This window comes from Myotis brandtii, unplaced genomic scaffold, assembly GCF_000412655.1.
Source record: "Myotis brandtii unplaced genomic scaffold, ASM41265v1 scaffold204, whole genome shotgun sequence".
Lineage (NCBI taxonomy): Eukaryota > Metazoa > Chordata > Mammalia > Chiroptera > Vespertilionidae > Myotis > Myotis brandtii.
The window spans coordinates 458789-486150 of NW_005357599.1; the positions used below are offsets into that span (position 1 = coordinate 458789).

The 27362-nt window shown below is 38.8% G+C and overlaps 1 pseudogene; it reads left to right on the forward strand.

Annotated features, from left to right (window-relative positions):
- Window positions 1-5196: 5196 nt before the first annotated feature.
- On the forward strand, window positions 5197-5771 carry LOC102244020 (annotated as a pseudogene).
- The last annotated feature ends 21591 nt before the right edge of the window (window positions 5772-27362 follow it).

Genomic DNA, 27362 nt, shown 5'->3' on the forward strand with positions numbered 1-27362 from the left:
TTAAGAATTTATACTGAAAAATCAAAATTTTGAAAACCTATTTTGGGGGTGAATTACCTTACTAAAGCCACCATAACAAATTATTATAAAGTGGATGGCTTAAAAGAACAATGTATTCTCTCATAGTCTGGAGCCCAGAAGTCTGAAATGAAGGTGTGGTTGGGGCTGTGCTCTCTCCAAATGCTTTAGGGGAGGGTCCTTCCTGCCTCTTCCAGCTCCTGGGTCTCCAGGTGTTTCTAGGCTTGTGGCGGTGTCATTCCAACCTGTGCCTCCATCTTCACATGGCCATCCCTTCTGTCCCTTATAAGGACATTCATCATTGAATCAACCACATATTATGATTCAAAATAGAAATTTAACAACATTGTTCTGAATAGTTGGTATATCAAAGAGAAAACAGAAATGGATATTATAAAAATTTATATAATGTAAATGAAGTGTAACTTAGTTAGCATTATAGAGCCTTAAATTTTATATTAGGAAAGTAAAAGAAAAAGGCTCAACTTAATGAGCTAAACATCCAACAACTTTAAAGTTTAAAAAAAATAAAAGTTGAAGAATAAACCCAAAGAAAGTAGAAGGTAAACCTTTATAAAGAGGTATTGTCTCTGACTACATGTGAATCTCTGCTTTCTCTCTTACTAGTTTTTGACCTTGAAAGTAGCTTTAGCTCTCAATTTTTCCTCATTTATAATGTATGGAGGTTAGTAATAGTACCTGCCTTGCAGAGTTGTGGTAAGGATCAAATGAGTAAATATGTAAAAGATACAGGGTGCCAGGATATTGCTCAGTTCTTTGTGGTTAGCCTTTATTATTAGAAGAGTAGACATTAATTAAGAAGAGATAAAACACATATTAAATGAAGTCAAAGCTACTTTTTAAAAAAGTAATAAAATCCACTACTGATTAGGAAAAGAGAGAGAAGGCCACATTGGCAATGTTCACAAAGAACAAATAGCAATCTAGAGACAGACTCATAGATAGAGAGCAGGCAGACAGCTCTGGTGGGAGCAGGGGTTGGGGGTGGAGGGATTGAGCAAAAAAGAAAAGAGAAGAAAAAATAATTCATGAACAACAGTGTGGTGATTTTGGGGACTGGGGTAGGTGGAGTTGTAAGAGGGTATAAGGGGGGAAAATGGTGATGGGGGTGAAAATAAAGGAGGAAAAAAGAACAAATAGAACATGAGGAAGGAGTGACCATACACAACTCTCCACAGCTTTACTCTGAAGGGTATCGTAGAAAATGGGGCAATGTCTGGAGGAGGAACACTGGAGCCAAGTGGGGTTTTAAAATTCCCCTCATTTTTTTCAGGGTGGGCTACGTTAAGGCAAGTTTATATGCAGGTGGCAAAGATTCAGCTGAACAAGAATGTGCTGAATTCTCTGAGAGGTCAAGAGAAGCAGCAATCCCTGAAGACTGGACAGAGGCCAGGAAAAAATAAATAATTTATGAGCGAGTCTAAGTTTAAATAAACAGTATTCTGTGAGACTGTTTCTTTTTTAAAGAAAACACTTATTCTGCCAGAGAAAGAGGTGCTAATTTGGGAGCAACTGATTATTGGGAGCCAAATCTATGACAGGCACCCTGCTCAGAGGAACATGTGATTAACAAGGTGGGCTTGACTCTGTTTAATTATTTATTTAGGCTTTTGAGAGAAGGAAAAAGAAAAGCTCAGAGAGCTTTCGAGCCAGAAATAGTAATGCAAATGAAACCATACTCAGTGAACCCCCTTGACCCAAGACCTTTATATTTTCCCTTCTGCCTGAAAGACTCAAATCATGCCAATATCCACCTGGCTCATTCACCCCCTGCATGTATGTCTCTTCTCAGATGTCATCTCAGCAAAAGCCATTCCTAACCACACTATCTAGAGAGAATCCTTTTCATCCTCTATCCTGTGACCTCTCATTTTTCTCCAGTAGGGCTTATCACTTCCTTATTTTGCATAATTTCTCAAAACATTATGATATTTTTATTTATTAATTGTTGCTACCTCTTGTTGGAATGCAAATTGCTTAATGGCAAGGACTGTATTTTGTTCACTGTTGTATTCCATATCCCAAAAGAGCACCTTACCAAAATGTCAGGTGCCAACGAAGGTAAAAGAGCACCTGACATTCACATGAGCCTTAATAAATGCCAACGAAGGAAGAGAGGGAAGAAGTGAGAGAGTGGGTAAATATAGTTGGTTTTTCCAATAATCTAGACATCAATTCTCTTTCCCTTTCACTCACCATCCACACTGAACTCTCAGTTCTACTTCTAAAATATATTTTGATTATTTCTAATTCTCTATGTCTCAATTGCCTACTCTAATATTCATCTATCTGTTGTCTATTGTCTTAATAGTAGTCCCCCAAATTCTATTGTTTCTACCCTATTTCTATTCCCACTTAACCTCTTCAAATGTATTTACCTAATAGAATCTGAATTATCTTTTAAAAACACAAATCAAGTGTCATTAATTCCCATGGTTAGCTACTTTCCTCTCCTAAAAAATCTAATTTTACTTAGAGAATTTATTATTTTAACCAAATTCTTTAAGAACTTATTGTATACTATGAACCTTAACAACCTCTTGTACATACACAGTTTTCAAACAATTTTACCCTTGCTCTCTCTTCTGATATCCAAACTCAGCTTACAGCCCTTTCTTTTGATGTATTGTTTACCTAGAAATCACCTCTCTCCTACTTCTAGTGGAAGGCTCTATCTTATAATTTATGCCCCAGTTTACTTTTTAAAATATATGCTTTTTTATTGATTTCAGAGAGAACAGAGAGGGAGAGATAGAAACATCAATGATGAGAAAGAATCATTGATGGGCTGCCTCCTGCATGCCCCACACTGGGGATCGAACCTGCAACCCAGGCATGTGCCCTGACCAGGAATTGAACCATGACCTACAGGTTCATAGGTCAATGCTCAACCACTGAGCCATGCCGGCTGGGCTATGTTCCCAGTTTAAATGTCACTTATTCAGAGATATTTTCCATCACTATTTTTCCTCTATCTCTATTAGAGGGATAGCTCTCTGTTGCCTTCCATTACGACACTTATGTGGAACTGTGGCCATCATGGATTTTATTATCTGCATGGGTTTTTGTTTGTCTCCCTCTATAAAATACAACCCTAATTAGGAACAGGGCATAGTGGTTACTTATCACTGTATTCATAGCACTGGAATTATGTCGCACATATAATTGTCAAGAACTGTGGAGATATTACCCTGCATGAAAGTTTTCCATGTAGAAGCTGGTGGAAGTCATGGGACTTCTGGATCAGAGACAAAGGACTTTATTACAGTGGACATCGGGAAGCATGTGCTTTGAGTTTGCCTTGGTTCCTCTTGCCCCCAATCCCATGGAGGTGATCTGGATCAGCTTAGGTGCATTGTGTACAAACCGTGGGTTTGTGTCACAGCTGAGGAACTTTAATCTTATGGATCCACCTAAAATTGTCTAAGCAAACCTGCACAAAGAAAGACATTTGCTTTATTATCCAGGACATCAAACAAATCTATTCCCTTCTGAGTGAGACACTGTATATTAATGTCATTTGCTTTATAAGCATCCTTGAAAAGATAGTCTAGAACAAAAGCTAGCAAAGTCTCTGTTCAGAAGACATGAAGAAACATGAGACCCAACAATAGTAAGATCTCAGTAATATTGCCCATTTGACTAAAAGTTAGTCTAACTGTGTAACTGTTTGGTGTAAGGATGGTAGTGAAAGTTGAGATGAGCATGGGGAAGTTCACCCAAATTGGAAGGATTTGGGGATGTTATTCCTGGAAAAAGCAACTATGTATGTGAAGTTCCTAAGGTGATATTCCATAGGACAACTGGAAGGTGCCGGTGAACAGTTTAGGCAAGTATGCCTAGTGGAAATTGTTCTGTTTGCAGTCCATTTCTCAGACTCCTTTTTTACCCTGATATTGACACTACTTATTACTCTTTAATGCACTTCTGTGTCCATGTTACTCTCTACCTATCTGCTCATTTTATTATAGCAGGGGTAATAGCCTAACTACATAGAATTTGCAATGTCTCATTTTTCATATTTCAATCTTTGTTGATGATTTTATATTGCTGCATTTATTTTGCTCTCTATTCCCAGTGCACATTGCCTGTTCAGAAACTAGATGCTAGTGGTATTTGGCATTCCTTCTACATGGAGTCTGCTTGTACCTGTCCAGTTGCCAAGAAAGCTGTCTTTCTTTGAAACCGTGGAAAAATAAGCTTTGTGTACCACACAGGCCTATGAAAGAACAAGAATGGTGTTCAATCTAAGCACAACCTCTTAGTGTCTATACTACATTTTACATCACCCAACCAGAAGCTCTGCTTGTCCAATGAAGAACGGATTTTTGTATTTAAGCTATCACACATGGTTACCTATGCTTCTGTTTTAGTCACCAAGGATCATTTCTTGTGACAGAAGCTCAGTCAGGCACAAAGATTCAATTCTTCGTAAGATATTGTTACTTTCCAAGTAGATTAGAGACCAATTTTAAAAATTAATTATCATAGGCTTAAATGTTTTTAGATTAGAATTATGGGCTTATAGATATACATAGCAAGGACAAATGTAATGGTAGCAATGAAATGAGTGGGGACAGGCATGGCAATGGGAATGTCCCCAACCTGGGACATTTTATTTGAATACTAGAGATCCAGTGCACAGATGTATGCACTGGTGGGGTCCCTCAGTCTGGCCTGCAGGGATTGGACCGAAACTCGCAGATTGTGAGAGGGTGCAGGCGAGTCCAAGGGACCTGTGCACCAGGCCTCTAGTATGCATACAAGATCTTTGATTAATCTCTTCCCACCCCCCTTCTTTCTGAGATTCATTAGTCTATTCTATGTTTTCATGCCTGTGCATTGAGCATCTGCCCCCTGATGGTCAGTGTGCACCATAGCTACTAGTCAAACAGTCGAATGGTCGGACACTTGGCATATTAGCCTTTTATATATATAGATTGGATAATGGAAAAAACTCACCAGAGGGGTGGGTTCAGTAGGAAGAGAAGAAACATTACAGAGAAGGACACATGCTAATTAAGGAGACATTTGTAAACATGGGGCTATGGTATGCCAGTAATGAGCTCTCTGGCCTCACTATCTCAATGTTCTTGTTTGTAGTATGAAGTTATTGAGATAGGTGATCTCTAGCTCTTTTACCTACCAAGTTCGAGGATGAAGAACATTTTCAGCTATCAGATTGTTGACATTCCAGAAAATGCCAACATCACTCTGAAGGGTCACACAGTTATGGTGAAGGGCCCCAAAGGTACCCTGCTGAGGGACTTCAGTCACATCAATGCAGAACTCAGTCTCCTTGGAAAGAAAAAGAAAAGGCTAGGTTTGACAAATGGTTAGGAAATAGAAAGGAACTGGCTACTGTTCACAATATTTGCAGTCATGTATAGAACATGATCAAGGGTGTCACACTGGGCTTCCATTACAAGATGAAGCCTGTGTATGCTCACTTCCCCATCAACAACATTATTCAGGAGGATGGTTCTCTTGTTGAAATCAGAAATTTCTTGGGTGAAAAATACATCCGCAGGGTTGGGATGAGATCTGGTGTTGCTTATTCAGTATCTGAAGCCCAGAAAGATGAGTTAATTCTTGAAGGAAATGACATTGAATTTGTATCAAATTCAGCTGCTTTGATTCAGCAAGCCACAATAGTTAGAAACAAGGATACAGAAAATTGGGGGAGAATATCTATGTTGAAAAAAATAACAATTCAGCAGTCTGATGAATAAGATCTAAGTTGTCCAGCTATAGAAATAGCAAGATGCTGGATGATTCCTCAGACTTATTTGTGACATTTTAAAGATGCAATAAATGTTGTATATTGAAAAAAAAGAGATAGGTGATCTCTAAAATCCAATTGCAGCTGTATCACTCATATCAAGTCTAGATATTGTTTTATGTTCTGAAATGGTCATGCTTTTATTTATTTAGTAGAGGCCTGGTGTATGAATTCGTTCATGGGTGGGGTCCCTTGGTCTGGCCCGTGATTGAGGCCTAGAGGGGGGCCGACTGGCTGGGGAGAGGGACCGTGAGAGGTCGGCCTGCCGGAGGGTGGGAGGGACCATGGGAGGTTGGCCAGCCAGTGGGGGAGAGGGGCCCCTGGAGGTTGGCTGTGGGAGTGTACTGACCATCAGGGGGCAGCTCCTGCATTGAGCATCTGCCCCCTGGTGGTCAGTGCGCATATAAATATTTCTCTTTTCCGCTTCCAGCGCGGCTAGAGAGCAGTCCGGTTCCTGAGTAGGGGCAACGGGGGATTGAGAAAATGAAAGAGACAGACACAAATACAGTAGGGAAAGCTGGGACTGGGTGGGACCACTGTCCTCTAATGGAGAGACAGGGACTCAGAGCCAATACAACATGTTTATTTTATACAGCAGAAACCAGGAAGTTTTACTAAAGGTCAAGACAAAGGAGATTATGTGCATTCTTGGGTAAACCCGAGTTGTATTCATTCCTGGTGCTTGGCTGGATTTAGATAACGAAACCCATCCCCTAGTGCCTGGACTGAAGGTCAAGCTGACAACACTCCTGCCTCTGGCAAGGCGTGTTTCCAGGACATGGCTCTGCCAACGCCACTGGATTCAGCTGATAATAATTAAAGAAATGCTCATGTGCCTTCCTAGGCACTCTCTACATGCATGTCATAGCAACTGGTCGACTGGTCGTTCTCATCGTTCTGGTCATTCGGTCGTAAAGGTCGCTTAGACTTTTATATATATACTAGGAGCCCAGCATGCGATTCGAAAATCGTGCAGTGCCACCCACATCTCCAGTCTGGCCCTGCCTCCCTCTCCAGCCCTTGAAGTAGCCACATCCACTTCCGATCAGGCCCTCCCCCAGGGCAGGTGCATGGAGGCCCCTGCTGCTCCACCCCCGACACTGCACGTGCAACCTCCTCCTGTCCGGTCAATCCAATACAGCATCCCAGTTAATTAGCATATTTCTCTATTATATATATATAATATTACTAGAGGCCCATTGCAAGAAGATTCCTGCAAGAATAGGGCTTCCTGCGGCTGGAGCTAAGCAGAGAAGGGAGTGAAACCCGCTGAGGTGGGCTTCGCTCCGACTCCGCCGCCCAGCTGGTTTCCCTCCCGCCCCGCCACCTGGCTTGTTTCCCTCCTGCCTCCCGCCTCCACCGCCTTGGCATCGTTCCTGTCTCTGCTGCCTCTACTTTGCTCCCTTCTGCAGAACTTTGCTTCCATGTTGTCTTCAGTCTTCGCTCCCAGCCAGTATATGCAAATTAACCACCATCTTGGTTGGGTTGATTTGCATATAGTTGCTCTGATTGGCTGGTGGGTGTAGCGAAGGTACGGTCAATTAGCATCTTTGTCTTTTATTAGTGCAGATTATTATGACAAGGTAATTCTCCATAAGATACTGGGTTACTGAGAAGATTCCTATAATGTGTAGGTCATAATCAATAGGAGTGAATCTCTGACTAGAAAAACATTTCACCATATAGAAACATTTAACACATACTCTCTTAATTTCTATCATCTCCTTGAGATAATGTACATGGGAAAAGTACATCATTGAAAAGGAAGATTTAAGTTGTGGGTGAGCTGAGACTGTCAGAGACAAACTGCTCAGTCAACATTTGCTCAGAACCTTTTTCTTACCATGAATGTACAATAAAAAAATATATTTGCTCTCTACCTATTAGTTTGTATACAGAATAATTTAATTATCTAAATTGCTACTACCTCAGGAGCACATGAATTGCACAGAATGATTAGAAATTAAAATTTCTTTAGTCAGCTTTTATCATTTTGATATTTTCAGTAAAATCCATTGCCATTTTATTATCAATGTAATGTGGTAACCAGTAAGGAAATTATAATGCAAAGTACATAGTAAATCATTAGTAGGGACAGTATTAAAGGCAAGATAATGTGCTTTATAGTTTATTTTTTGTTCTATATGCTTATTTCCCTTTTTTATGTCTTCTTCAGAAAATTTTTCATCCAAACAAAACCCTTATGTCAAAAGAAAAATATCTGTTTTTTAAATGTTTACTTAAGATAAGAAAGACTTAAATAATTTTACTAAACTTTCCTTGACCTTTCATTCTTTCTAAGCTTATGATTCTTAATTTTCTCATTCAAAAATAGATGATTCAAATCAACAAATTGCCTGAACATTTGATAGGAACATCACAATCTTAAAGCATTTGCTTCACCAATTACTTGGTTTCTTATATTATACCCAAATAATAATAACTCCACGATATTCCAACAAATATATGTTATCGTCCAGTCATCAGGACCAGGAAAGTTATTTGAGCATGAAAATGAATGTCTGGATTATGGGGATTAAGTTCTTAGGCCCCCTTTACCTTCGACTCCTCAACTCAGCTGCTGGGAGAATAAATGTTGCCATAGATTTATCAGATCAAAGAACACTAGACTTGCATTTTTGCATCAGCATGGCAGTGAAAGCCAAAATTTAGGAGGTAGTTTCTAGGGAAGGAGCAATCCTATTTACTTCTAGTTTTCCCTGCTTCCTTTTGTCACATTCTCAGATGAAGCCATGTATAGGATGTACTACATTAGGGTCTGGGGCAAAACCAGTGCAAAGTATAATATTTTTTCTTGCCTCACTCACTAAATGATAGGTGACATTAAAGGAAGTGAGGGAGGGAGCCAACCAGTTATTAGGAGAACAAGTACCCAAGTTAGAAAAAAGCACAATTGCAAATGTCCTGAGTTGGGAATCTACCAATTAAGTCTGAAGAAGTGCAAGAGGCCAGTCCCCTGGTGCCCAGGAAGAGGCTGGAAGAGTGTAATGACACAAGGTCACTCTGGCTCACACAGGCTACCTGAGGAGCTTTGGCTGGTTCGTTTATCTCCATGCTCTGACTTTAAATTCAGAATACACTGTTTACATTAGGAAAACTATATTCAGTCCCCCTTCATTCCTCTAAATAAGGAATTCCTTCAACCTTCTAAAACAGGACTCAAGATTCAATAATGTATTTCTTCACACAGATGATGGCTACTCAAATTGGCTATACCTCAGTAATTAAACCAAGTCCAAATCTTCTTCACAGAGATGAGAAAAGGGACACCTTTAACTTTACCTCACAAAAGAGATAAATAAGCTTTTGGTCTGATATGTTTTGCTTAATATTATATTAATTACCTAGAATTTATTCCTCCCGATTTATTCCAAAGTGTAAAGAATGTAGTAATAGGTAAATGTTCTACATGAATAGCCTCCCAATCCCCTTCTCTCTATATGATGAAAATAAATCAAATAATTATTACTTAAAGAGATAAAATTTGAAGTGTATTATCTTGAATGTAACTTAAACTTTATTTTAAAAATATTCCTTAAACCTTATTTAATATGTAAGATTAATTTGCATAAGTATAAACACAAAATATTCAATAGGGGGAGTATTAGTGATACTTGATTTGCTTAATAATTTTTATTTTTATGTTATGTGTTATGTATATATTTTTCTTTAAGACATTTGTGTTTTTGTTTACAAACTTGGTAACTACTCTTATTTTAATTTTTTTCTGTTAGTAACTATTCTGTTATTGATAGTGTGATAATGTCAATTACTAGTCCATTCTAAGTTATAACCCTCACTATCTTTACTTAGAATAGAAATAAAAATACTCAAACCTGGGATGTCAAATCTATAATAAAAACATTCAAAGACACAAACTTAAAAAATTTGTCAAGTAAAAAAAAATTAAGTGTGCAATTGGGATACTGCTATTTTCACTTCCATGTATTATTTATGTTACATAAGACTATATTAAAAATACAAACCTTTATTACAATATAATTTTTTTCTAGAAAAAAAATTGAGAAATTCAAAGTAATGTATCATTCACATGACAGTCTAAAGAGAATATATTGCTTTGATTGCTAAGCTAGGTCTTACCCTGTAACTGTTCAAACTTCTGTGCTTGCAAAATACTTTTCTAGAATTTGAACTTGACCTTCTTTGCTAACATATATTCTAATAGAGACAATTTCTTTAGTTTATAGTAACAGGATAATGTTATCCTGATGTTGCTATTCAATGGGATATTGCTTAGTTGAAAAGGTCCATGATAATCAGATTTTCTAAATTATAGTTATAAGCCCCTTTTATCCTATTTTCCTTAAAACCTTATGCATGCTTTTTCTCTACGTACTGATTTTCTTTCTCTCATGAAGGCTTGAAAGAAGTCAGCATTATTATGTTTCACCTGTGTTAGCTGTCATGCTGGCTTCTTTTGCAGCCAGAGCAATTTTATGTGACTGTACCTACTAAAATTAGATGAACAAATAAGCATCTTTACAGCCCTAAGATTTCTCATGAAAGCTTTAAGTAAAAAAAACCTTAGTATGTTTAATACATATAATATTTAATGGAAAGCATCTATAGAAAATATTACCAACCATAATAGCTTATTAAGTTAAAAAAAATGTAATCAGAAGGTATAGTATACCACTACTTTTCTTATTTCTAAAACCCAAGCAATTATTTTAGTAATTTAATGTAATCTGTGTGTAAACAAAGGCTTCAGAGTTGGTAGAACATTATTCAGATGCTCATAAATAAAATGGAGACTTATTTCTTTGTCATTTCAAAAGTTCCAAATGGTTTGGTTGCTATGGTCTTTCTGTTCTGTGTGTATTTCTCTTTTGTGGAGTATTTTTCTCATATACTAGTACGTGATCCAAAGAGCTCATAGTCTAATAAGTCTGAAGCATGGAAAAGGAAAGAGGTCACAGAAGAATATTTACCCTCCTTTTAAGGGCTTGACTTTGAAGTTGCTCATGTTAAGTCTTTTCACATTCTATTGGCTTGAATATATCCCATGGTTATATGTAGGTAGATTGTCCTCTCCTTCCTCCTTCCTTTATTCTTTTGTCTCCTCCTCCCCTTCTTCCTCTTTCTCCTCTTCTTGTTCCTTCTTCTGTTTTTGTTTGTTTGTTTGTTTTGTGGGGGGGAGATATTTGACTAATAATTAGGGATTTTGTTACAATAACATAGAATTCGGAATAAATATTAAGAGACAACAAAGCAATCATTTCTGTTGTCTTATTTAAAAACATTATATTAGGTAGTCTGTTTGAAAGCTGTGTATATTAAATTTTAAGTTTGTTTTTAGTTCTCCAAAATGAATGGATACTAATGAAAAATATAAATATAAATTGAGACATTAATTTTCCAATATATATCTATTACAGGAATCATGTGCATCTTATTTAGTTATTTAGATTATTTTGTTAGTTGACATGTTAAATTTATTCTCTGATAAATTCTTTTCTTACCCCAAGATAATAAAGATACTATCTCATTCTTTTGTCCTCCTAGTTTTTCACCTTTTAACTTTGATATTTAGGTCTTAAAGCCATCTACAATTCACTTTATTGTATGATATGAACCATAGTTGACTTTGTGTGCTTTTTATTTCTTAATATATGATGAGTAGCTTCCCCAAAGTTTTCTATTGACTTGTGGTTCAAACTCTATCATATACCTTAATGATCTTTTCTTTAATTCAGCAAATACTTAATAAGCACTGTGATAGGTGCTGAGCATATAGGCAAAGGTCTAAGTCTTGCCCTAATTGAACATATTTTTTTAGTGGAGGCGTGAAGCAGAAATCCAATGAACAACAACAAAAACTTAGATAATGAGAAGTACAATAACAATAATAAAAGAAGGTAAGGGTATTTGTGAACTTTATATTTTTATTAATTTTTTTACTTGCCTGTTCTTGTATATGATTATTACTACATTTATGCAGGGCAAAATGTAATGTTTATAAAGGATCTACTCTCATTTTGGTTTTATTTTCAAATTTTTCTTTGGTAATTTTTGGCTTCAAGTTATTTGTCTACTTCATTTAGATTGTCAACTTTATAGGCAGAAATGTTATCTCCCTATTATTCTTTATATAGCTCCAGGATCTTGAGGGGTGGCTCCCTCTTTTTTTCCCTGATTTTTAAAATTTGCCTTTATTTATTTTTTAACTTGATCAATCAGGCTAAAGGTAACCTTATAGATCTCTTTAATGTAACCACTCAGGTTTAATTTATTTTCTCTATTGATTGTCTAATTTCCATTTCATTGATTTCCGCTTTTATTTTTAATACTTTCTTCTAATTAATTTGGATATAATTTTCTCTTATTTTTCTATATTTTTGTGATGGAATATTAAGTTATTGATTTTATACTGTTCTTGTTTTCTATATAAACATTTAAAGCTGTAAACATCCCTCTAGATATGCTTTAACTGTAACACACAAACATTGATATATTGAATGTTCATTATAATATAAATATTTTCTAATTTATATATTTATATCTCCCTTGTCTAATATATTATTTATACATGTATTTTTGTGTTTCTAAATATGTGAAAATTTTTAATATCTATAAATCTATTTAAATTTATTTCATGGCTCTTCATATATGTCATTGGTAAGTCCCCTTTGTCATTGGTAAGTCCCATGTCCTTGGAAAAAAAAAATCTGTTTACATATTATGTAATTTTACATATGGTTATGGGACTTAGTTATAACATCTTGCTAACTGTTTTTTCTTTATGTCATTTCTTTTTTATTATTTTTATCTTTTTCTGCCCTCTTGGATCTAGCAATTCTTAGTATTCGTTTTATGATTTTTATTTGTTTTTTGTTTTTTTCTTTTTTAAAGTAAATTCTCTAAGGCAATGCTATTGTTTCAAATCTATGCTATCCAATTCAGTAGCCACTAGTTCCATGTTCAACAGGCTCCTGAGCACTTGTGCAACAGAGAAACTAAAAGTGTAATTTAAGTTAATTAATTTCAATTAAATGTATATAGCTACATGTGGCTAGTGGCTAATAAAGAGTGCATTCCCATCTTTTAACTCATTTATACACTATACATATCACTTAAAACTCTGAAAATAGTGTAAATGCCTCTTTCCCATATCCCATTGTATTTTTCAGGGTTTGCTAGAGAAAGAATGAGAGAGAAAGAGAGAGGGAGAAAGAGTGAGGATGTCTTAGGAGGAATTGGCTCACACAATAATGGAAGCAAAAAAGCATCACAATCTGCTGTCTGCAAGCTGGTACCCAGGAAGCTAGTGGTATAATTCAGAGTCTGAAGGTGGGAAAGATCGATATGCAATGAAATGAGATGAGATGTTCCACCTCTGAAGCAGAGAGGCGGGGGACGGGGGAGAGGAGGTGGAAGTGAATTCCTTTTTCTTCTGCCTTTTGTTCTATTCATACATTCAAGGGATTGAACGATATTCACCCACATTGGGAAGGGCAATCTATTTCACCTAGTCCACTGATTAAGTGCTAATTTCATCCAGAAACAACTTCACAGACATATCCAGAAATAATGTTTAACTTGGGCACTCTGTGGCCAGTCAATCAACATACAAAATTTAGCATAACACATATCTTTTGTATTATAATTTTAATGCATTTTGCTTCTACATATTTAAAAATCCACAATATATTGCTACTATTTTTCTTTAAATATTAAATTACTAGAGACCCAGTACACAAATTCGTGCATGGCTGGGGTCCCTAGGCCTGGCTGGCAATCAGGGCTGATCGGGGCCATCTTGCCCAGTCATCAGGGCCAGGCTGATTGGGGCCTGAGAGGCATGGTGGGGAGCGACCATGGCAGATTGGCTGGCCAGCTGTGGGGAGGTACCGGCCAGGGGGAAGGGCCTGCTGGGAGGGGAGGGAATGCAGGAGGTTGGCCAGCCAGGGGGAAGGACCTGGGAAAGTTGGCCAGCTTCAAGAGGTTGGCTTTGGGAGCACACTGACCACCAGGGGGCAGCTCCTGCATTGAGCATCTGACCCCTGGTGGTCAGTGTGCGTCATAGCAACTGGTTGACCAGTCTGTTCGGGTTGTTCTGGTCGTTTGGTCATAATGATCACTTAGGCTTTTATATATACAGATATGTTGTAAAAATTAATATAAAACACCTTTTATATTCACCTATAAATACCACTTTTATTTTTGAAGAATGTTTTTTATTAACTTGGAATTCTAGTTTGAGGTTTTATTTTTTTTTTCATACTAATGTCAGTGATGTGGGTTTGGTAGAGGTGACATGTATAAATGATGCAGGAAGGCTGGATTTTAGTAGAGACTTGAAGACACAAAAGAGTTTAACACATAGTTATCTAAAGAAAGAGGTTGCAGACAGAGGGACTATTCAGGGGAAGTATATAATGAATATTTAGGAGAAGTATAATAGTTCTCCCTTATCCACATGGGGCTATGTTCCAAGACCACTAGTGGATTCCTGAAGAAGGTAGGTGAAATATGGCTTATAGTTGTGAGTACACAAAACACAGTTTACTCTTGTATTAGTATTTATTAATTATTGTATTATTTTCCATAAGAACAACTGTAAACCTATTTTTTGATCCACCCTGTATATACTATGTTTTTTTCTTATACATATACATATATATATAACATTTAACGTATAAATTAGGCACAGGAAGAGATTAACAACAATAACTAATAGTAAAATAGAACAATTATAATAATACTAAAGGCCCAGTGCACAAATGTGCACTCGGCGGGGAGGTCCCTCAGCCCGGTCTGTGCCCTCTCTCAGTCTGGGACCCCTCGGGGGATGTCCACCTGCTGGCTTAGGCCCGCTCCCTGGGGGATCAGGGCCAAGCTGGCAATCAGACATCCCTCTGGCAGCCCGGCAGCCCTCGGGGGATGTCCACTTGACAGCTGGGACCAGGCGTAAGCTTCAGTCGGACATCCTTAGCGCTGCTGAGGAGGCGGGAGAGGCTCCCACCACCACTGCTGTACTGGCAGCCCTCAGCCTGGCTTGTGGCTGAGCAGAGCTCTCCCTGTGGGAACAGACTGACCACCAGGGGGCAGCTCCTGCATTGAGCATCTGCCCCCTGGTGGTCAGTGTGTGTCATAGTGACTAGTCATTCCCAGTCGTTCTGCTGTTCGAGTCAGTTTGCATATTACTCTTTTATTATATAGGATAGAGGCCTGGTGCACGGGTGGGGGCCGGCCGGTTGTCCCTGAAGGGTATCCCAGATCAGGGTGGGGGTCCCCCTGGGGTACCTGGCCAGCCTGGGTGAGGGGCTGATGGCTGTTTGCAGGCTGGTCAAGCCCCCAAGTGGGGATCCTCACCCCATGGGGGTGTGGCCAGCCTGGGTGAGGGGCTGAGGGTTGTTTGCAGGCTGGCCACAGCCCCTTCAGGGTGGGGGGGTCCTACTGGGGTTCCTGGCCCGCCTGGGTTCGGGGCTGATAGCTGTTTGCTGGCTGGTCACACCCCCTTCAGGGTGGGGTCTCTACTGGGTTGCCTGGCCAGCCTGGGTTAGGGGCTGAGGGCCGTTTTCAGGCTGGCCACAGCCCCTTCAGGGTGGGGGACGGGTCCCACTGGGGTGCCTGGCCAGCCTGGGTGAGGGGCTGATGGCCGTTTTCAGGCTGCCACGGCCGGGGGCTGGAAGCAGGTATCTGGGATTTATTTAACTTCTATAATTGAAACTTTGTAGCCTTAAGCGGAGCCCAGGTCAGGTTGCCCCTGGCAACCGAGGCTTCCCAGCCCCCCTTGAGCAGAGGCCATGCTGGCTGGAAGCAGGTATCTGGGATTTATTTATCTTCTATAATTGAAACTTTGTAGCCTTGAGTGGAGCTCATGGCCAGCCAGGGCAGGTGGGAAGCTTGGCCTCCTCCATCACTGGGGTCAATGCAAGCCTCCTGCTCACTCCAGTTCCATGGCCACAGCCATCTTTGTGACGAACTGACGGGCTGAGGAGTGATGGTTAATTTGCATATTACTCTTTTACTAGATAGGATATTCTAATTAAAGTTATGTGACTGTGGTCTCTCGAAACAACTTATTGTATTATATTCACCTTTTCACTTAAAGGAAGTACTTTATGGGTTCTCTTTGGCATATCTGAATTGCTAGCATCACTACGCTGGTGCTTTGGGGGCATTATTAAATAAAATAAGGGTCACATGAACACAAGCACTGTGATATCATGACAGCCAATCTGATAACCAAGATGGCTACTAAGTGACAGGTAGCATATGGACAGCTTTTAGATGCTGGACAATGTGATATTATGTCCCAGATGTGATAAGCAGAATGGTGTGTGAGTTAATTCCACCCCTCAAAATGGCCTACAATTTAAAACATAAATTATTTATTTCTGACATTTTCCATTTAATATTTTTGGACCCAGGTTGATCATGGGTAACTGAAATCACAGAAGGAGAAACCAGAATAAGGGTGACTACTGTGTACCTGGCCCATTCAGGAAATAGCAGGAATGAGAGTTTAACCAGCACAGAATGAACCAAGCATTGTTAGGAGAGGAAGTTACTGCACACAGATGATCAGAGCCTTGTAGGCCTTTCAGAAATATTGCCCCTAACCACTCTGCCTGCCAGCCTGCTTGCCCCCAACTGCCCCCCCGCTGGCCTGATCACCCCAACTGACCCCCATTGATGGCCTGCTTACCCCCAACTGGTCCCCCCTGCCGGCCTGCTCACCCCTAACTGCTGTCCCATCCTGGCCTGATCACCCACAACTCCCCTCCCCTTTTGGCCCCTAACCGCCTCTACCTCAGCCCCTCCACCATGACTTTGTCCAGAAGAACATCTCCTGGAAGAAGGCCCCCTGAAGGTCTCCCAGTCTAATTAGCATATTACCCTTTTATTAGTATAGATAGAGGCCTGGTGCATGGGTGGGGGCCGACTGGTTTGCCCTGAAGGGTGTCCCGGATCAGGGTGGGGGTTCCCTTGTGGGGCGAGGAGGCCTGGGTGAGGGGCCTATTGTGGTTTGCAGGCTGGCCATGTCCCCATTGGGGTGGGGGTTCCCACTGGGGATGGTGCCAGCCTAGACGAGGGGCTGGGGCAGTTTTCAGGCCAGCCACGGCCCCATGGGGTGAGGTTCCCCATGGGGGGAGTGTGGCCAGCCTTGGTGAGGGACTAAGGGCCATTTTCAGGCTGGCCACACCCCCTTCAGGGTGGGGGTCCCTGCTGGTGTGCCTGGCCAGCCTGGGTGAGGGGCTGATGGCTGTTTGCAGGCTGGCCATGCCCCCAATCAGGGACCCTCACCCCATGGGGGCATGGCCACTTTGGCTGAGGGGCTGAGGGCTGTTTGCAGGCCCTCCCTCACCAGCCGGCCTGGGCAACCCAAGCCTCCTGCGTGTTCAGGCCGGCTCCGTGGTCACTACCCACAGGCCCCTCCTTTGGCAGCTGGCCCAGGCGGGCGGGAAGCTTGGTTTCCTCCATTGCCAGGGGTGACCCAAGCCTCCTGCCTGCTCTGGCTGGATACGTGACTGCTGCCATCTTTTTCCCGCTAATTTGCATATTCCCTCCTGATTGGCTGTGGGTGTCATGGAGGTATGGTCAATTTACATATTTGTCTATTATTAGTGTAGATTGAATAGATGTACAGTTACTCTGACAAATTGCTCTAAAGTTTCTGAACACTTATTCTCAATTAATGTTTATCTCCTGTTAGACTGTTAATCAGTAGTTCAGGAATGAAAGTGATCCCCTGGCCTCACTTTTTGTAGTCCCATTCCAAAGCGTGAGTGTGCTCATCTATCAAATGTATAAAATGTCACCTGTCCCTCACTATCCAGGGGGCTCAAAAAGACAATAAATTCATGAGATATCTAAAACCTTTAAAATAAAATTAAGAATTTATCTTTTTTTTTTCTTTAGTGACTAGCACAATGCCATTACATGGAATGAGACTAGCATTCTTTTTGAAATTGGAAAAACATGTTCAGAGGGTATACCGATGCATTTTGTATGTCTGTGATTTTTTTCAGTGATTTTCCCCCCAAAAAATGTTAACGCCCACACTGGAATTCTGCCAAAAAACATGTGACACTCAGCAATCTAGAGGTGACAATCCAAGGGGTCAACCACAAAGCAGACCTGACTAGCATAAAAATATTGACTTCCAAGCATACATTTTAAGAAAAATAAATAGTGTTATCTTTAAATTGCTTTGTTTTATTATTCATAGTTTAGTGAATGGAAGACAAGGAAACATGATTTTTTTTAAATGATTTTTCTAATGGAACAAAAAAAATTATTTTTTCATTAGATAAAAGTAGAGCTTTACTTAATGGAAAACTAATACAGTAAAATGATGAATTCATCTATCATTCTGGATAAACATTTTCTTAAAAAGCCTTTCAAATAAAAGAACAGTTGAAATATAGGTAGTATTTTAATATTTGATGTTCAAAAATGCTAAAATAGAAATGATAAAGATAATTTTGAAAATAAATGTATTTTTAATGTTGAAAAAATAACCTAGAGATTTAAAATATTATTAGTCTATAATTTATAGTTTTAAAAACATATTGTTGTAATAAATCCAAATTACAAATCATAATCTAAATTGCTTGATATGAAACTTAAGGTGTTTGCTAAATTAAGTAAATTAAACATTTAATAAAATATTGGTGAAAATATTTTTGCAAAAAAATTTAGTTTAAATTTCTTTAAATAATTTTTATTTTTCAAGTAAAGTTGACATACAATATTGTATTTAGTTTCAGGTGTATACTAGTAACCCAGTGATTAGACATTTATATGACTTACAAAGTGATCACCCCATAAATCTAGTACTAATCTGACACATACATAGTTATTACAATATTATTGACTATGTTTCCTATGCTGTACTTTACATCCCCATGACTATTCTGTAACTGCCAGTCTGTACTCTTAACCCCTCTACGTTTTTCACTTATCCACCCAACCCGGCTCCCATTTTAAAAAAGACCCTTTAAATTTCTTGTAATACTTGTTAGGTGGTGATGAACTCTTGTTTGGGAAACTCTGTCTTCTTCAATTCTAAATGATAACTTTTTTAGGTGGAGTAATCTTGGGTTGTAGGTTCTTGCTTTTCATTACTTTGAATATTTCTTGCCCGTCCTTTCTGCCTGCAAAGTTTCTGTTGAGAAATCAGCTAACAGTCCTATGGGGGGCTCCCTTATAGATAACTAACAGCTTTTCAGGCTTCTTTTCAGATTTTCTCTTTGTCTTTAACCTTTGTCATTTTAATGCTGATGTGTCTTGGTGTGGGCCTCTTTCCGTTTATCTTATTTGGGATTCTCTGCGCTTCCTGGACTTGTGTGTCTATTTTCTTCACCATGTTAGGGAAAATTGCTGTCATTACTTTTTCACATAGGTTTTAAATTCATTGCTCTCTCTCTTCTCCGTCTGCAACCCCCATGATGTGAATGTTGATACACTTGAAGTTGACCTACAGACTTCTTATACTATCCTCCATTTTTGGAATCATTTTTTTTTTCCTGATTGTGTGTTTTCTACTTTCTTATTTTCGAAATCTCTGATTTGATCCTCTGTTTCTTCTAGTCCACTGTTGATACCTTATAATGTATTTGTCTTTTCAGTTAATGTATGCTTAATTTCTGTTTTTTATTTAATATTTTCTATTATGTACTTATGATTCCTATCTCTTTGTTGAAGTTCTCACTGAGATCACTGAGGATCCTTATAACCAATGTTTTGAACTCTGCATCTGGTAGATTGCTTATTTCCATTTTGTTTAGTTCTTTTTCTGGAGTTTTGTTCTGTTCTTTTATCTGCATGTTTCTTTGTCTCCTGATTTTGGTGGCCTCTCTGTATTGGTTTCTGTTGTATTAAGTAAAACTTCTACATATTCCGGGCTTGGTAGAGGGGGCTTATATAGTAGGTATTCTGTAGGGTCCAGTAGCACAGCCACCCCAGTCTCCTGAGCTGGGTACTCCAGGTGCAACACCCTGTGTGGGCTATGTACACTCTTCTATGGTAGTTGAGCCTTGATTGCTGTTGGCACATCAATGGGAGAGATTTACCTCCAGGCCAAGTGGATATGAGGACTGACTGCAACCCCCATGAAAGATCAGTTGTTCAGGGGCTAACCCATGGAACAAAAATTACTTCAGTCGGACTCTTGTGCTCACTGAGTCTGCCCCTTGAAAATGTTACTTATGGAGGTGGCTCTGGGACCTCCCACGAGGTGCAGGTCAAGGTCCACCACTACCTATTTCCTGGCCATGGCCACCTGGTGAGCTGCAAATGCCTGCTACTTGTGTTGGGCTTGGAGGTGTCCAGGAGAGGCCAAGTTGTCAACCAAGATCAGCTGCCACTAGTGCTAGGCCTGGGGCTACTTGGTGAGAGGTATGGCGTATACTGAGGCCAGATGCTGCTTATTTGAGAGATTTTAGGAAAGTTTCTAAATATTCAAAAATATTTTAATTGATTGAACAACTGAATTTTTCATCAGAAATGAATATGGCAAAAATCAGTGCATACATATATATTAATGAAGCAAGAGTATTCAGGGTAGGAATTTAACTGATTTAATTATCATGGAATGAAGGGCATCACATTGTAGCAAATATTCTAATAATATATGAAATATGATATAAATAAAAAAATAGAGAAAAGGTTTGTAATGAGATTAAGAACAAATAGAAAAAGAAAATACTATGGAGCAAGTGAGAATATCATATACATAAAAAGACATAAAATATCTTTCACTTTCTGCTTATACTTTTAGCAACCATAATCCAAAGAAATGTATTTAAAAAGGCGTTTTATATGACATACTAAAAAATAGACAGGTGAGTCAATATCAAATTAGTATGCTTCTGCACAACAAAGAAAATGATTAACAAAATGAAAAGGCAACCTATGAAACTGGAGACAATATTTACAAATCACATATATGATGAAGGGTTAATATCTAAAATATATAAAGAACTTACACAACTCCAAAAAAAACACACACAAAGAACTCAATTAAAAAATTAACAATGATTTGGATAGACGTTTCTCCAAAGAAGACATACAAATGATGGACAGGTATATGAAAAGGTGCTTGACATCATTAATCATCAAGAAAACACAAATCAAAATCACAATGATACATCACTTCACATGTGCTAGGATGGTTATTATAAAATTAAAAAAAACAACAAGATAACAAGTGCTGATGAGAATATGGAGAAATTGGAATCTTTAAAATTTTTGAATTAAGCAGGAAAAAATGCTGTAAAATGGTTTTAGGGCAAACTGTATTCATCTACCCATTTTTATTCTCCTTGGCTCACCATAATGATTCAAGCAAATTATCCTGGCACTGAGAAAATACAAGAAACCAATTGAATAATTATGTGTGTGTGGGGGGGGAAAGGGGGGTTGAAAGAGGAAATGGAAATATAGGCCCAATTTTACCATTTCTGATAACCTTTGATTTAGAGTAAAAGATTATTAATTTAAGAACATTTTCTTCCCCTAAGGATAGATGTAATTCACAATGGATATAATGTTAATAGCTCATCACTGTCCATGGCTTGGTTTTACAATCCTCATCATTATGCCTTTTGAAGTAAAATTGGGTCTCAAGTCCCATCCTCCTAGAATTGATAGAATCTAACAGTAGCTTCAATGGGTGAATTAGTTTCAGTTATTTTATGGTGCTCTATTGTGCCCTAGAATCTGTAGGTAAGATGAAGATTGGATTTTCCTATTTAAATGATAAATCAATAATACTTATTTCCTTTGCTTTTTGTGCCTTTTTCTTCCTGAGACATGGTTATAGAAGGAATAGTCTTTTCATTACATTATCAAAATGAATATTTGACCCAGAAAACAAGATTAATAATTAAAATATGCTATTTGAGTCTTTTTAGTCAATAGCCAATTATATTTTATATATATTTTTGTATATATTATATTTTATATACAAAAATATATACAGCATTGTGTCCCTTAACATTATTTATTGTTTATATTTTAAGTGAGAAAACTATAGCAATAGACTGCAGAGACAAATTTCAGTTTATAGCAGAGTCACTTTTTAAAATACTTAAACTTCCAAATTTGAGCAAACTTTAAGAATTACTTCAGATACAAAATAGGCTTTTCAGGAAGGAACATTGCTAATACATAATAATCATAGTGTCAAAGAAAAAACTAGCAAAGAATTTCCCACTTTAGGTAATTGAAGTCAAACCACTATTTCTACAGTGCAGTAATCTCTTTGCTATTCACTTGTTTGTTTGATTATTTATACATTTATGTGTTTACTTTTTTTCTGATAATAACCTACTTTAAGATTCTCTTAAAAGACCTTTGTGCTTCATTAATGGTATGATTGTATTTTAGATATGGAATGTAGTTCACTCACATTTTTGTATACATGTTTATTTATAATTCTTTTCAAAATGACTCAGACTTCTGTTGGCAAACACATTTCAATTAATGATAGAAAAAGCAGATGAAAACTAAGGATATAAAAGAATTTTACTCACATGATTAAGAATATTGACCTAATTGATACAGACTAATAAACAACTTTATGTCAATAAATTTGGCAATGGTTGAAATGGAAAACTTCCTAGAAAAACACAAATTACCCAAAGTGACACAGTATGAAATTATAAAACTCTCTGGTACTAGATATATAAATTCCATATATAATTACTATCTCTTCACACAAATAGCCATCCAGAACTAAATGATTTAACAAATAAATACTTGCAAACATTCAAGGAGAAACTAACAAAGCTTTGAACAACACTTCTAGATATACAAAAAGAAAGAACATTGCAAACTAATTTAATGGTGCCTATATAAATGTTATACCAAAATGTGACCAGGCAATTTTATAAGAAAAATGAGATTATAGCATAATATCTTTCATGAATATAGATGCAAAATAAACTAAGCAAAATATTATTACTCAAATCCAGCAATATATAAAAGTATAATGTGTCATGATCAAATTGTATTCATCCTTGAAGTGCAAGGTTAGTTTATAAAAAGTAAAATAATGCAATTCACCACATTATAAAATTTGGATAAATTATATGAATATGTACTGGCCAAAAAATATTATCTATGAGGTATCAAGTCCATGGAATCTGTGATTATTACTTAATATGAGTACATGTGTGATTAAGTTTAGTATCTTGAGAGGATACTCAGTCTGAATTATGTGAGTGGACCCTAAATCTAAATGCATCTATCCTTATAATATAGAAGGAAAGGTAGATTTAGTAAAAATACACAGAGGAAAAGGTCATGTGAAGATGAAGGCAGAGGTTGGAGTTATATGGCCACAAGTCAAGGAACACTTGGAGCCACCAGGAGCTGGAATAAGCAAGGAAGGATTCTCCTCTAAAACCTCTGCACAGCTCTGATGATACCTTCATTTGGAGGATTTTCAATCTCCGGAACTTTGAAAGAATAACTTCTTTATTTTAAGCCACTAAATCAGTGGGAATTTATTATGATGGTCCTAGAAAATAATAGTGTCTCTTTTTTAATTTATTAAGAGAGAGAGAGAGAGAGAGAGAGAGAGAGAGACTTGTTCTTCCACTTATTTATGTATTCATTGGTTAATTCTTGAATGTACCCTGACTGGCGATTAAACCTTAAACTTTGGCTTATTGGGAAAGTGCTCTTACCAACTGTGCTACCAGGCCAGGGACAATACTAGTGTCTTTGTAGATGAAAAACCAAAAACAAAAACAAAAAACAGTATCTATTGAAATTCAACACCCATTCATGACAAAACTAAGTGCTAAGGCACTAGAAGAAAAGTCAATCTCCTGATGAGTATCCACAAAAAATACTTCAGCAAGCAATGTATCTATAATAATAAAAGCATAATATGCTAATTAGATCAGACAGCCAAACGACCTTCTGGACGTAATTCCAGATGAAGCTGCGGTGGCGGGGGCCAAGGCAGATGCAGTTAGGGGTGATCAGGCAGGCAGGTGAGCAGTTAGGGATGATCAGGCAGACAGGCAGAGTGATTAGGGGCGATGGGGCAGGCAGGTGAGCAGTTAGAGGTGATGAAGCAGGCAGGCGAGCGGTTAGGGGTGATCAGGCAAGCAGGCCAGCAGTTAGGGGCAATCAGGCAAGCAGGCAGAGGCAGTTAGGGGTGATCAGGCAGGTAGGTGAGTGGTTAGGAGCCAGCGGTCCCAGATAGTGAGAGGGATGTCTGACAGCCGGTTCAGGCCTAAATTGGCAGTTGGACATTCCCTGAGGGGTCACAGATTGTGAGAGGGTGCAGGCTGGCCTGAGGGACCGCCCCCCCACATGAAAGAATTTCGTGTACCAGTCCTCTAGTGTAATAATAAAATATTGAAGGCTAGCCCTGACCGGTTTGGCTCAGTGGATAGAGCCTCGGCCTGCGGACTGAGGGGTCCCAGGTTCGATTCCAGTCAGGGGCATGTACCTTGGTTGCGGGCACATCCCCAGTGGGGGGTGTGCAGGAGGCAGCTGATCGATGTTTCTCTCTCATCAATGTTTCAAACTCTATCCCTCTCCCTTCCTCTCTGTAAAAAAATCAATAAAATATATTTAAAAAAATATTGAAGGTTTTATTCCAAAATCTATATTGATTCAAATTGCCTCTTAAAACAGTTTTACTCAACATTTTTATCTAACATTGAATTGGTTGTCTACTCAGTGTAATAAGAATAAAAATTGAGAGTTAGAATAGAAGAAATAAATTGTCCATACAATGTATTTACTATCAAAATGATTGCATATGTAGAAAGTCTGAAATTTTTGACAGATTTTTTATTAAAATAGACATGTGGTTCCAGTGAGGTAAAAAAACAACAACTATTAATTGTACCTAGCATAAAATAACTGAGGACAAGCAATCCTATCTAATAAAAGAGCAATATGCAAATTAACCGCCACTCCACAACAAAGATGGCAGTGCTCATAGCCACAACATGGTGGTGGGGAGGGGGCGGCGATGAGAGCCAGCAGCGTGAGCGGCCTGACGGAATGCTGCTCAGAGGCCCTTCTGATCCTTTGTAAAAAAACAAAAACAAATTCATTTGCCACGGAGTGATCCCCACCACACACACCTGCAGCCTCAGGGTCTCAGCCTCAGAAGCACCCATGCCCCCATGGAGCGATCCCCTCCCAGGAGCAGCCTCGGAGTCTCAGCCTTGGAACCTTGTGCATCCCCACGGAGTGATCCCTCCACACGGAGTGATCCCTCCACACACACACACCTACAGCCTCAGGGACTCAGTCTCAAGTGTCAGCGCCCATCCCTGGCGAGTGATCCTGCCCCACTGGCAACCTCAGGGAGTCAGCCTTGGAACTTCCCTTGCCCCCAGCCCAGTGATTGGAGTAGGGAGGGGGAAAAGGGGGTATCTGGGCAAAGCTGCCCAGCAAACTTCTCCCATTGGGCAGAAATTTGTGACTGGGTTAGGGAGGTAAATGGGTTTTGTTTAAAATCTTTACAAACTGCAAAGGAAATGTCTGAGGTAGGGTTTCACATCAGAAGTAATTTACAACTAATTTCTGAAGGCAAACTGCTACATTGCAGTTACATTACTAGAGAGTACCCCGTGGTCCGGAGGTCTCCTCAGCGGCGGTGCGGGCGCTCCCCGCCCTGGTTCCTCAGCACCTCGGGCTGGGCTTGAGCCCACCCAGGAAGGTCTTTTCCCCTACAACAGTTTCCAAGGCAGGGAGGTTTTGTAGACATGAATAAGAAGTGCCCACGCATAAGTCCTAAAGATGCCAGGGCCAGCAGAAATAACAAACAAATGGGGAAAAGAGCAAAACCAGAAACACCACCGATCCAAACATACATCATCTTTTTCTTCAGATGACGGTGTGTTTCCGTCTTCTTCGCCTTCTGGAAGCGAGACAGATTCAAGTACTGACAATTCTACCAACGGAAAAGTTAAGAGAAAGGACAGAAAAGGAATAAAAGAAGAAAAGAAAGAAAGGACAAAAGATGAAACATCAAGAAAAATAAAGAGAAGGAAAAAGGAAGAAGCAACCACATGAAACAATCTCCTTTCCAAGGTCTCATGAAATTCCTATTTAAGGAGTTTATTTTATGACACTTAGTTTGCGTTTACATTTTTACTGGTTTGTCAAGACCACGGCAGGTACAGTGTCCAATATGATAAAGAAAAAACCCTATCTAATGAAGAAGGAATATGCAGGGGAGGGCAGTTGGGGGTGATCGGGCTGGCAGGGGAGCAGTTAGACATCTCTCAGGCTGGCAGGGGAGTGGTTAGGGGGTGATTGGGCTGGCAGGCAGAAGTGGTTAGGGGCAATCAGACAGGCAGTCAGGTGAGTGATTGGGAGCCAGCAGTCGGACATCCCCTGAGGGGTCCCAGATTGGAGAGGGTGCAGGTTAGGCTGAGGGAACCACCCCCTCACTCCCCACCCAGTGCACGAATTTCATGCACCAGGCCTCTAGTTTAAAAATAAAACTGATAAAATCACTTTGGAAAAGTTTTAACAGTATTTAATACAGTTGACTAGATACATATAGCCTATGGTTTATCCATTCTACTTTGTTGTATAGATACAACAAAAAAGCATATATACACTTACCAAATGTATAGTAATTTTCACAGAAGCACTATTCGCAGTAGTCAATAACTAGAAATAAACCAAATATCCACAAACTGCAGAAGAAATATATTATGGTTACTTATAAAATAGACTATCTCAAAGTTATCATAAAGAATTAACATATTTTTCCATGTATAAAACGCCCCCCCCCCCACTATTCCAACCCCAAAGTAAGAAATCAATATTTTAAACATTTTGCTGGTTTTCCTCTTAAGGCCTTCTTTTTTGGCATCTTAAGGAGTTGTTCTTCCTGTTTTCTCCACTGTCTGATCATACACTCAGTGGAAGGAGGTCCAAATTCTCTCTCTGCAGCTCTATTTCTTGCTCTTTTGCATAGCTGATTACATTCAGTTTGAATTTTGCTGAGTAAGACAATCGCTTACTGGTATTTATCTTTTTATTTTTTGACATCTCTATGGGCTCAGAACGCTCTGGTCCCTGTTGCATCTGTGCACTCTCCACCTCCACCTCTACTTACAGCATCAGCTGATGTCAGTAACAATAAGGCTCATGATTGGAGGAAGCCTGTTTGACAAGGTATGGGCAGCTACCCACTGGTGCAGCTCCCTCCTTGGCTGACTTCCGTGTATAAAATGATCTTCAGTCTAACGATTTTAGAAAAAATAGCATCTTATACATGGAAAAATATGGTATCTATTGTGTAATAGTGAAGAAAAGAAGTCCCACATAGAACAATACGTACTGTTTAATTTTTATTTATATTATGTTAAAAAGCAGGAAAATTTATGGTGATAAAAATCAGCAATGTGACTACTTTGGCTTGAAGGGAGACCAGGAGGTATAGCATCAGGGAACTTCTGAGTTGCTGATAATACTCTTGATTCACAAAGAGTATTAGTTGAAATGGACTTTGACTATGAAAATCCAGTGTCCTGAAGGAATCAGAGCATAAGAG